General features: G+C 36.5%; 1 protein-coding gene across 2 annotated transcripts in view; it reads left to right on the top strand.

Moving 5' to 3' along the window:
* The first annotated feature begins 9,858 nt into the window (after positions 1 to 9,858).
* LOC131685058 (galactosylgalactosylxylosylprotein 3-beta-glucuronosyltransferase P) overlaps positions 9,859 to 13,156 on the top strand; it is a 162,228-nt gene continuing 158,930 nt past the window's right edge. Inside the window, exons 1-2 of one of the 2 annotated variants that reach the window (XM_058968459.1) lie at positions 9,859 to 10,050; positions 10,611 to 10,892. The gene's annotated coding sequence lies outside the window, so the exon portion shown is untranslated. Of the gene's footprint in view, positions 10,216 to 10,610; positions 10,893 to 13,156 lie in introns of both variants that reach the window. The other variant, XM_058968458.1, reaches the window with a different exon arrangement.

Raw genomic sequence — 13,156 nt, 5'->3', positions numbered from 1 at the left:
GCACCGCTGTTGTATTACTGTATGTATCTATATGAAACAGAGTGCCTTACTAATTTATTAATTACTCGGTGGATGTGTACAAATTGGCATTAACAGCTTTGTTTCGTTGTTAAAAGCAAGATAATAACACAAATGCCCTGAAAACGGTGGAAGGCTTGTGTTTAAGCGTAACGAAAACTCGCATCAAGTGCTACCATTTGATTAAATGCGTTGAACAAAGATGGCGGACGCTGCTTTAACCAACAACTTCAAATGGATGAACGCTGTGAAACATCCCAAAGTTGTCCTATTTTATTCATGAATTCACTCATGGATTGTTCGTGTGGAATAATGGTATTCATGTTCAGAATTTCATGACCCTAGACACGATTTTCGTAATTTCTTTGAGCGTTATCATGATATTTTTGTCTTGAGCTGACTGTCGGATTTTTTACACGGAGTTGTGTTGCCTATATGAATTGAATCATGAAAGTTTATCCGATCAGCAGTATCTCTTAGTTACGTTAACTATTTCACGAGCATGAATTGTGACTATCTAATTTGGGTGTTAAGCGCAGTTTCCTTTTATTTCGAACATTACACTGAATCTTATCAAAAGGTAATAAGGTTGCGGGTCTTAGTAGCTCAACATTATTTCTTCAAAATGCCTAAGAGATTTTTGTAAACAAACTTATTTTGCTGATTACTTCGCTGCAGAGAAAAATTCCAAGAAATATACACGTTAACTACATCTTTATCCTTCGTAGAAGCAATTTCAAATATTTTTAGCATTGAAACCAAAGAAAATTACGACACATTAAGAAAACAATTATTTTTATCCCTTTTGGAAAACTGGTGGGTTGCTAGCAGCTGCAAACAATAGTTCACTTAAAAATTTCAAAAGCATAAAGCAGAGTAATATGAAATCGCACATGATTAGAAATATCTTTTTAATTTGTGAACTTATTCAAAAGTGCACAAGTAACAGTTCTCGAATCCATGAATAATAATCTGAGTTTCATGAAATTGTTTAGGTAAACGTATAAAGATCATGCAGAAAATTGCATACTTTGTAACCCGTCAGGGTAACAATTTAGCACTGGGTGGAAATATACCTATTCGTGCGTACTCTCTCCGTAGAGTGTATTGTTTACTAAAATTTATGCTCACCGCTGTTTCGATACCATTCACATTTCCATATCAACATTAGAATAGGGCTAATAAGATTTGTAAACAAACTTTTGTTTTGCTGATTTCTCTTAATTTGTTATATTTTCAACCCAGAAGACATTTGAAATTGATTCTACCAAGGGTAAAGATGTTGATTCATGTATATCCTTCATGAAATTCGAATCGACAGCGAAGTAATGAGCAAAATAAGTTTGTTTATAAAAATCTCATTAGCCCTTTTGAAGAATTGATATTGATTTAGTTTGTTAATTTTTGTATAGTTTCGCGTTTGTGAACGGTTTTGTGCGTTCAGATAGGTGTAGCAATTTTTGTTTTATGTTTGTATATAAGAAACATAGGGTTTAGATAGGTCCCCGCTTTCGTCTCGTTGCAAAAGTGATTGCTAACTATGCTGTACCATTGCAATGACAGCTATGCGGCGGTGTATTTTTGGTAGTTGTTTGGTGGAGTGGAAAAGGCGGCCATCGAGAAAATGACGTATTCGTTTTTGACAGTGCACTACACCGGTGTAGTCGGTGCTACACTCATTCAAACTTGGGTGTAATCAGTCTATCTCTTTCTTTGCACTACACCGGTGTAGCACCAAGAAAAACGAAAACGCCATAAGTTAGATAGTGACGGACCACAGCCACGAACAGACGTTCGAAAAATTTATTTCTTTTTTTTCGAAACAGTTTCCCGCCACCGTAATAAAAGTGCAGTGCGCGCGTGCGCGTCCGTCAGTGTATCGGTTTGTGGTCCGGGCATTCGGATAAGTCCTGGTATACGGTCGCCGAAACAGGAAGCTAAACACCAAGGAATCACTCACTTCCTCGGCTAAACCAAAAGGACACAGATAACACCAGTGCCGTTCTCACTATGGAGGATCAGCCGAACGAGCCTAGCTCTCCTCCACAGTTAATCGTAAAGGAGAACGAAGCAGGGCGGACAAAGGTTCCAACAAAAGAGCCTTGCTCACCTCCCTGGCTAATTGTAAAGGAACCGCTGCGATAGCAGCCAACGGTACCAGCAGGAGAACACGGCCGTCGGAGTCCCGGCCGGTCGGATAAACTTTCGCCTTCCGCGATCGTCATTGCTGATTGGCTTCACCTGCAGAGTGCAGCACAGAAGAGAGGAGAATAAAAGTCGGTAAATTTAGTTAATTTGTTTTTTTCTCTTTTTTTGTTTGTTTATATACGAAAACCCGAAATACCGGTAGGAGCACCTAGGCCGCCCTGAAAAGAAGGGATAAGCCGGGCAAACAAGAACTCGAGTAGTGGGCAAACCCCTACTTACAACTTCATAAACCATATCATGAGCTGATTCACGAGCACGACTGGTGAATCGTGACTAGCATACTAGGAATCATGAACCGGTTCAAAAATCCGTGAATAATACAGTTAGTGCTGTGAAATTAGTCACTTTAAAATATTAGATTTATATAGATTACGACTAGGAAGCGATGTTAAAGGTTTTGACGTCGGCTGTCTCAATCAAATCAAAACTAGGATTTCTTACTACATAACTATACCGCCTAAGAAACCCTTGTTTTGATTTTTAAACACTGAGACAGCCGACTTCAAAATCTCAACTATTAAGAACATAGTTCTCGGGAAACAATCAACACTCTTTTAATTTTGTGCTTCAGTTTTCATTCACTAAAACCAAATCAATATAATAATGTGATAAATCATGAATCAGTTAACGTTGCACAGTCGGACCATAAACAATTGCAATGTTCTTAGATTCCTGGATAATATAATGAGTCAACATTTGGTTTATGAATAAAACACGGTTTGGAAACGCCATACAAGAAACCGTGATTGATGTAATAAACGAAACAAAACCTACACATAAAAGCGGGCGTTATGAAAAAATGTTGAACACAATTATAAGACACTTAATTTTTGTTCAAAGTCTTCTTTACGTTATGTAAAAACGTGATTGTTCCAGAATTCACGGCACTTTATTCACGAATTCGGAAACAACCCAACAAACATTTTGTGGGTTTATAAACGCATTAACAGCTGCTTTATTCAGCTCTAGCTGAACATTGGAAATATACGTGTAATCAAAAATCGTTTATTCCACCCTTAAGCATCTGGATTTGGAGAATTTATTCAGCTTGTCTCTGATTAAGACACATTAAAGAACAATTCTTCAGCATGTATGCAGCCTGAGCAAAACCACAGTTCAGCTTTATCAATAAACCTTTTCGTTATCGCTATTCAGCTGAAAGAATTATCATTGGAAAATAATTTAAAAAAAAAATTATTTCAAATTACACAAACGCCATCAATCTCGTTGGAAGCCATCTTTTCTTTTATTAGTGTTACGTTACAGGTAGAGAAAAATTGCATTACCTTGTTGTATATCCATATCACGTACCTGGGATTCGAGCCCGCAACCTGTTGAATACTAAGCACTTACCTGACTGTCTGCAGCAATCTTGCATACATTGAATGCTTAAGATTTCACCAATGTACCCACAACGTCGCTGTTGTGCTATCTTATGACAAGCGCCATTTTGCACATTTCGAGAAAAACGATTTTAAAAGTTTGAGATTGAATATCTTGAAACTTATAAATGGTATAAACAATTCAAAGAAAACAAATGATGCTTCTATCTATTCTGCATTAATTTCTCAAATATTACGAAAATCGGTTAACTACATAGCGAGTTTTCTTTAAAAATGTAAACAAAAGTCGGTCTCACACGTGTCATAGGTGTGTATTGATGACAAAATTTGTATGGCGTGTCATAATCGTGCATGGAAAATTTTCCATAGAGAAAAATCATCAATTATTAACTTTTATTCATATCTTTGGCTTCATTTGGGCTATAAACAATCGGTGAGATGCATTTTGAAGGAAATGAGTCAGGGAATCTAGAAAAAATAGTTATTTTTGGTTACAGTGTTGCCAAATATGCTATATTTCCAGTTTAAAACTTAAATTGCATTTTTGTCACAGTTCGTGCATTTTTGTTTCGAAAATGATTATACCATTGTGTTTATCAGATAGTTTTACATATAAAAACATCTCATACATAAAGATAATTTGGGCGAATCCCCAGACACAGTCATTTGAAGCAAAAAATTAAAAATTTCTCAGCACGTTTCTCGCTATATCTCAGTAACCAAGCAGAATATCAAAATTCGGTAAACGCCACTTTGTAGAGATTTTTTAGACAAGTAATGTGGCATATCTAACTCAGTTTACCCCAAAATGGCGTTTGTCATAAGATAGCACAACAGCGACGACAACGACAACGTCTTGGCTGCTGAATAGAGTTTGTACAAAGGATACAGTAGCCTTTTATAGATTTGAGTGAACCTAGTTGGCTTGGGTTCCAATTCCAACCTTCGATAATTTTTGTATTTTAATTTTTTTTTTTGAATAATTTTTAGAACATTCTGGAATTTTAAATTAGACAATTTACTAGTTTCAAAAACTGATGATTGTAGACGTTTTTGTATCCCAGGTGAGGACTTCTGGTTGTCACAAAACATTTAGATGAGTAAAAATGGGTGTTATATGAAAGTGATGGTAACTGAATGATGGATTGAAGCCTTTTATAATTCTAAGGTGGCAATCTTCTCGATTTATTTAACACTCCCTATCAAATGATTTTCTTTCCATCGTGATTTTTTTGGTGAGGGGAAGTCGCTGTTCGAATTCAAAAGTATATATATTTATATCAATTAAGTTCGCCTGCGTTAATAATTATTGTACCTTTGTTTGCAAGTCGATGGGTAGAAAAAATCATGGTAAATACTGGTGTCAACAATTTACAGCAACGTTGGAACAAAAAGTTTCTCTTGTGTTCAATATAAGAATATTCATGTTTCACAGACAGACCGTTTCGAATTAAAAGGTAAATTTACATAAACAAGGGCGCGTGTGATTTGGTAAGCTCGTACATTGAAAAACTGTAAATCGTTGGTTTCATGTGCTGAAAACTTAGCGCATATATTAAAAAAAACAAAATAAATTTTCTTTCGTTTATTCACCGTAATATATGCAAAAGATCTCAATTGGAATATACCGAAATACTTAGAAAATATATTGATTTCTCGCTTGTCAATTTTTGTAGTAGGTACAATTACCTTTGTTAAACACGTAATTCAGCTAAAAGTGAAAGGGGGGTATAATAGGGCATTGCAAAAATAATTTTTTTTTGAATTTTCAAAGGCCCCCCCCTCTCATATTGTAACAAATGTCAAAGTAAGCTCAGATGCCAAATTTCACATCATTTGGACAATTTTAGACCCCCGCCCACTTCGCTTGAAATTTTTAAAATTGGTAATATGGGAAAATATGGAGGAAAAATATATTAAATGCTATAACTTTTGAAGTAGCAATCAGAAAATTTATACCTCTTTTTAAAGTAAATAACCTTAGTATGTAAAGGAAGACATTCCTGTTTCTAGACAAATAGGGGAAAGTGGGGTACTGGGTCATTTTGGCCTCAAAATTCTCTATCTTTAATAATTTTTCTCCTACGTTATGCAAATCATACATATTTTGGAGTTTTTTTAATGTAAACAAATCTCAAAAATCGAACGGAACCTTTTTGACCTTTGTCCGAATACGGGAAGTTGGGGTTATAGGGCCTTTTGTCATTAATATTAAATTTTATCATTTTCTCGTGCATATATCTCTATTATTCTTCAATCAATTCTCATAAAATGTACCTTGTTAAACGTGAAAAGTCCTTAGGAACACAATAAAAATAGAATCGTTATCAGTAAAATTCAGAAACATCAAATTATCTTATATATAGTCTCGATTTCACATTTTTATCATAAAATTACACATATTAACTCCATTTAACAACAAAATTCTTATTAAATTTACTACTTTTAGTGTAAAATACGCTTGAGGATCGCATGACAAAGTTTTCATCCTGGAAAAATAGGGGAAGTTGAGGTATTAGGACATTTAACGAAAAAAATGTGATTTGTAGAGTTAATGTCCAAAAATTTGATGATTCTGAATTTTATCGCTAACGAATTCATTTTTGTTGTATTCATAAGAATTTTCCGCGTTCAACAAGCTATATTTCATGAAAATTGATTGAAGAATAATAGAGATATATGCACAAGAAAATGATAAAATTTAATATGAATGACAAACAGGCCTATAACCTTCCCGTATTCGGACAAGGGACAAAAAGGTTCCGTTCGATTTCTGAGATTTGTTCATATTAGAAAAACTCCAAAATATGTATGATTTGCATCACAAAGCAGAAAAATTATGAAAAATAGGGGATTTTGGGGTCAAAATGGCCCAGTTCCCCACTTTCCCCTATTTTTCTAGAAAGAAAAATATCTCCCTTCAAAGACTTAGGTCATTTCTTTTAAAAAGAGGTATAAATTGTAATTTTCTGATAGCTACTTCAAAAATTATAACATTTAGTATATTTTTCCTCTATATTTTCCCATAGTACCAATTTCAAAAAATTCAAGCGAAGTGGGCGGGGGTCTAAAATTGTCCAAATGATCTGAAATTTGGCATCTAAGCTTACTTACATTATATGCCTGCTGTCACAATATGAGAGGCCTTTGAGAATTAAAAAAAAAAGTTTTTTGCAATGCCCTAGGGTATAACGGCAAATGTAAAGGTAGAAACAACCTTTTGAAGACACGTAGTGCAGCTTAATGATTAAAGGTAATACTATTGGTAACAGCATCATTTAGGGACGATCCATAAATGACGTAGCATTTTTTGAGTGATTTTTAACACCCTCTTCCCCCATCGTAGCATTTCGTCACAAACCTCTAAATACCCCTACTTACGTAGCTTGACGGTAACTTTCCCTCCCCCCCCCCCCTTGTCGCCGCAAAAAAATTAAAAAAATGAAGAACGATGTTAGTAATTCCTCTTTAAAAAAGCTACGTAGTATGACATAACCCCCTACCCCCTTTCGTCACACATCATCGCAAAATACAAAACTCCCCCCTCCCCCATATAATGCTACGTCATTTATGGATGATCCCTCATTCAACTTGTAATTCAGACTAATTAAGATGGTTGAATAAAAGCTTTAATATTGTCGCTGTTACATTATTACATTATTAGCAGTATAGTTCAGCCTAGTTGGAACTGGCGAATACTGGATTTTAAATAGGCTGAATAAACTGTTAATGTTTGAATAGTTCAGCGAATGTTTTATTCAGCCTACATAACCTTTAATCTGCTTTTAAGCAACACGTTGTCTTATAGTTCAGCTTCTAATGTTTGTTGGGAATTCTTTTTCCGTCCGTTGTCTTCAACATAACTGATGTGAGTGAACTCATATCATAGTAGTTTGTTTTATTTAGGACATAGAAATAGAACATTGCATGATGATGCAATCAAAGGAAAAAATGACAGTTAGGGCGAGTTCGTTTGTAAGGTGTAAGAATTTTATATGCGACTCGGACCCAGTTTCATGTACTGCAGAAGAATCAAAACTTTTCTAATTTCATGTAAGCAACGACCTGTTAGAAAAGTGAGGTTAAATATTTTCATGCTATGTTCTATACCCCCATGCTCATGGTGTTTGACACAGACGGAACAAAATGGAGTTGCTTTTTCAGGAAAAATTGATTATAAATTGAATTGCTAAAATATCTTTAGTTCCAACTTTTATCGTATTGAGACAAAACTTTGAAACTTAAGCAGGATTTAGTGAAGCTATTCATCATATCATAGAGGTACTGAACGGAGCCTGGTGGAAGTTCGTTGTACCGTATATAAGTAAGTCACATGGAAAATAATTGTCTTGAAACCTTAGCACAATTTTGGACCTATGGGCGTATAAACGTAGTGCACGTTGTCTGATTTTTAGAGCGTTATAGTCGAGACGAAACCGTGATATAATCTAGGGCGATAAAAACGAGTATTGATAGAAGCGCGTAGAGATATATCTAAGTTTTCATTAAACCAAATTTAATATAAAAGTATGTTCTGGATCCCCGATCAATTATTATACGTGTGGTCGCAAAAGAAAATGGGAAAGGTTAAAGTTGTTCAATTGTTTAGAAAACCGACTCTGGTTACGATATATGTCACAAAAAAGACAAAGAGATTCGTGTCACATTCCATTCGATTATTCTAGGTTTTGTCGTATCAATTAAACACTAGAACACTTCCATAATCGGCTGCCTAGAGTTCAAGTTGCACATTTCACAAAAGGAAAATTTACATATTTCATAAACGAGAAATTGAATTGCATGTTCTACAGAAAGATTCTCTACAACAAACGATTAATCAATCAATCTTTTTCGGTAGCTGACTGCCCAGAACAATTAACATATCATAACATTTCTGTGCGTTACATAGATTGTTTTATTACTCCTACTATTCCACTAAACAAACTCCTTTCCATGACAACCGTAGGGATGCAAAGGTATACACCGTCTCCGTAACAACGGTTGTAACACTAACAGTTCATTTCACAACGACAGTAACCACGTATCCAGCACCATTAATGGCACTTCAACGTTTGCAACTCTCGCGACGTCGTGCCAACTGAGGATAGACAGTAATCTCCTTCTCCACACTCAATTTGTCGGTTTTCTGTAAAATTTCGTTTGATTTGCTCAATAGGCAAAACATCAGCAGCCCACAGTCATTCAAAATCACAGCTGCGTTCTACATATTTTTCGATTTATCAGCACGCATGTAGCATAGGCACAACTGCGAGAACGTCGATCTTTGTGGGGGCAGCAGTGATTTTGTCGGTTGTTTAGTTTGTACGACCTTTATGTTTCATATCTTTATACACAGAGTACGAGTAGCGGTGCTCAGCAGCTAGTATATAGAGTGCTGTACAAACGCCTTCAAGTAACAATGGGAATTTATCGCGCGTACAATAACAGCAGGCATATAATGGTAGAAGCAGTCAGCAGCACGCAAATCTGTGACTCCCAACAACAAAATAAATGTGACCCCCTGGTGGATTAGAGACTTTTGAGCGAAAAAAGATTGCTTGTGTTGCTATCGAGAGATGTTTCTCGTTGTAGAGTGAGAATGAGTGCCACGAACAACAGCTGGTAGATATTCTGCGCAGCTGCAGCAAGTACAAATTTAATGACTATAGCAAAACATGTGCTAAAAGAGTTACTGTCCGGGGATAAATAACTATACTGGCAGTTAGTGAATTATGCCGGAGAAACTACAGTCGCGGAGAGAATTATAACTGCCCACTGTATAATGCGAAAAGTGAGTAAGGACGATATTCAATAGTTCGTTTGTATTTGTGTTTCGACGCGTAACGAGATTTATACCATATCAAATATAATTAATTTGAAATAATTTTATGATTTGTGCTATTTCACGAAATACAAACCCAGTAAAACGGATTCTAGAACGGCGAAATCAATAACATACCGGACCGACCATTGTACCATAAATCAGGAACTGCATTGTCGAAACTTAAAATAACGTCACCATCGGAAACGACGAGAACAAAATTTGTTCCCGCTGGCTGGTAGCAGAACATTGCGGTTCTCATATCGCGCGTGACCCACCAACAAATGCGCGATTATGGTTAGCTGTTGCCACTGCCAGTACACATAGAACTCACGCGGCTACGGCAGACTCCGTCAGAACTCACGAAACATTCTCTGTTTGCGTATCGGATCCAGACGGTCTGTCTGGCAGGCTGAGCATAGCCGTGGTGTATAAATTGTATCGTATCACCGAGAGTGTTTTGCGATCCGTTTGTTGGTATCAGTCGGTTCGCAGCTTTGATCGTAACGAGACGTGACATTCCTGGTTGTCAGTGCGCTGAGAGCCTCGCACCACCCACTTCCGGTTACCTATCCAGCAGTAGTAGCATGTTGAGTGTATCAGGCTAGGAAATAGGAAGACGGATAGTCGAAAGGTGTTCTCGAAACTCATAAATTGCTAGTTAGTTGTTGTCTAATTAACATAATATTTTGCTAAAACGTACGGATCACTAGTCGTAATATCGATCTGGGGGCAAACTGTACGGTATCAAGGTTGTGATGTAGAGTGCAATTGACTATCCAGTTTGCTGGCTAGAAAGGCCGAGCCCGTGTAAATTGACCAAAGGTAAAAATATACCCCAGTCCTCGGCACAGTGAAGTGTGAGAGCTGCTGCAGATAGCTATATGTTTGAACAGTGCAGTCGGTGTGGGAAATTCACACTCGGAAAATTTGTGTAAACTCTCAGCAGGCTATAAGTGTGTGCAGGCGGGAGTGTTTTCCTCGTTGCGAGTAGAAACCTGCCTGCGAGACAGTGTGTGTGTTCGATGCGACAGGACCTCCTCGGTTTGTTGAGGTGTGTCCGTGTGTATTGAATACCCGTTTGTTTTGGCCCGTCACTGCATGAGTGGAAACAGTCTGGTCTGGTCTGCAGACGGCACCAAAGGATCATTGAAACGGAATCAAGCTATCTGTCAAGGTTCGTTGTGTTTCCGGCTCCGTACCGACGTCTCCGTTTCTAGGTGTGTGAGAGGAAATAGTGATATCCGGGCTGATTTTTCACTTTGACGTGAAACATAGGGGTATTAATCCATACGTGCATAATTTCGTTGATAAAAGTGTAATAGTGAAACTGGTTGAAGTGAAGCTGACGAACTAATCTAATTATTCGGGCTAGGAGACCCTGAAGGAAGCGTCGTTCTACCGACTGATTGACTGGCAGCGTGGTACGAGGTGTGCTGGCCTCGAATAAGGAGGAATACCAAGGAGAAGGAATTTCGAAAGATTAGTCTGTCAGTTCAAAGGTACAGTAATTTGTTTTGATTTTGTCGGTATAATGTTATTAATATATAGGTCAGCTGAAGACTCTAATGGTTATGATAGATATAAGGAAATTCAATATGGAGAAAATTGTTAGATGAGAAAGATTACTGTCAAGAAAAGGAAAAATAATGAATTGTTGGGCAGAGGTTGCAACATGAGTCCCAACGCTTCGCTATTTATTTGAACTAAAAGTGATTTGACCGTTAAATCGTATTTATGACGAAATGTTAAAAAAATGAAATGAAAAATCATTTCGTGAATTACGGTTTGTTAAATTGTGTCAAGTTTGAAATCACGTCAACAATAAAATTCAGTTTTTTGCTGTGTAGGATATCGCTGAAGCGTCGTGACGGAATGATATTCAACAGAATCAATAATCCACCAGCTTACCGCAGCTCCTAAAAATTGTTTTCTCACTAAACCGGCCTTGATGTAGTCTCCCGAATAGATGCTTTGTTCGTCACCTTCAAAGGTCTGGCTTCGAAGGCTATTAGGGACAAATCTGCAATGATTCTGTATTTAAAATTTCAGCGCTCAATAGAGATTTTTAATTTGGAAAAGTTAGAATGTTTTATATAGTATAATGAAAGCTAGTAACGCTCAAAAGTTTGAAAGAGGGTTCCTGTATTGTAATCGTTAGTCACAACTAAAGCAATTATATTTTTCCTTGAAGCTGAAAAAAGGAAGTAGCTTTCGAAAGATGCCACTAACCATTCAAAAGCGACTAATTACTTGCGTAAGATTCAATGTTCACATATACAATGTTTTTATTGATTACTAGCTAATACCCTTCACGCGTTGATATCCAATGCGACATTCGACGAAATAGAAGTAAAATATAATTTCTTCCGAAGCGCTCCATAACAAATGTCTACAACGTAAAATTTTTTTTGTGGCAACTCCTAAATGCGAATCTGCTGAAACAGGATAGCATAACATTCCGATATACGTTATTCAATCGATTTACTTATTTGACAAGGTTTATTGTGTTAGCTTGACGGAACCGTGTATCTTTTATATATTCACTATATTTAAAAATGAAAAATGCATATGTTCGATTGAAATGAAATATGCCGAATATAATCTTCAAGAAGAGTTGTATAACGAATTAACCCACAGCATTACAATAGCATTATATCGGCTTTTTATTTGCTCTATAATGGCACAAAATGCACATGTAAAGCTTACATGCTTTAAAGATCCTTGAAGTATGTACGCGTTATATCAGCTTTATATGCGCATATAGATCGAGGGATAGTGCTATATTTCGGCTGTGCATTTATGCATTTTTGATGCTAATATAGAGCTTTATTGCATTGTTAATGCTGTAATGGAGTTTCAACGCAACAATGCAAATGTATAGTCAATATAGTGTAATGGCTTAATGCTTATGGTTACTTGGGTAGTCCTCTGTATGTACAAAGCATACACTGTGTAATGGTAGCTCCATGCGTTTTGTATTATACGGTTAGCAACACGAAAAAAAAATTGTTCCCTAAATCGTGAATAAAGTGCTATGTCTTCAGCCACGGGTTCCGCCATGGCGTTACTAAATCGATTAATAAAACCAAAGGTTGACTTGTGATTTTTTCTCATAGATTTAGGAACAGTATTGAAAATCAAGCTATGCTCCTTGAATTGATTATTACATCTTGAACATGATCTGGTTTTCGTGTTTTTGAACTAGTTCACAAAATCAAAACCTATTTTCTCGTAACATTATTCATAGTTCATAGTATATTAGTCACGATTCAGTATCCATGCTCGTGAAATGGTTCACAAAATCATGAAATATTTTTCATGTATTGGTGAATTGGTTCATGATTCGTAGTATGATAGTCACTACTGACCATCCGTGTTCGTAAAATAGTTCACAAAATCGGAAAATATTCATGTATACGTGAACTACTTCGTAATTCCAATGGAATTAGTCACAAGCGATCATTCGTGCTCGTAGAATTGATCATAAAATCATATTAGTTACAACACACCACTCGTGCTTGTGAAATATATCACAAAATCATGAAACCTTATTCATGGAAGCGTGACGATTTATAATAATCACGCCTAACAATGGGTGCCTGCGAAATAGTTTACAAAATCACAAAATATTGTTCATAATTCCTAGTATAATATTCCCGACTGACCATTCGTGCTCGTGAAGTAGTTCACAAAATCATAAAATATACATGGAATTGTGAACTAGTTCGCGACATGACATTGATAAGGTTCAATGTCCGGACAG

The sequence above is a fragment of the Topomyia yanbarensis genome, chromosome 2 (genome assembly GCF_030247195.1).
Source record: "Topomyia yanbarensis strain Yona2022 chromosome 2, ASM3024719v1, whole genome shotgun sequence".
Taxonomy (NCBI): domain Eukaryota; kingdom Metazoa; phylum Arthropoda; class Insecta; order Diptera; family Culicidae; genus Topomyia; species Topomyia yanbarensis.
This window is presented reverse-complemented; position numbering and strand designations above follow the sequence as displayed.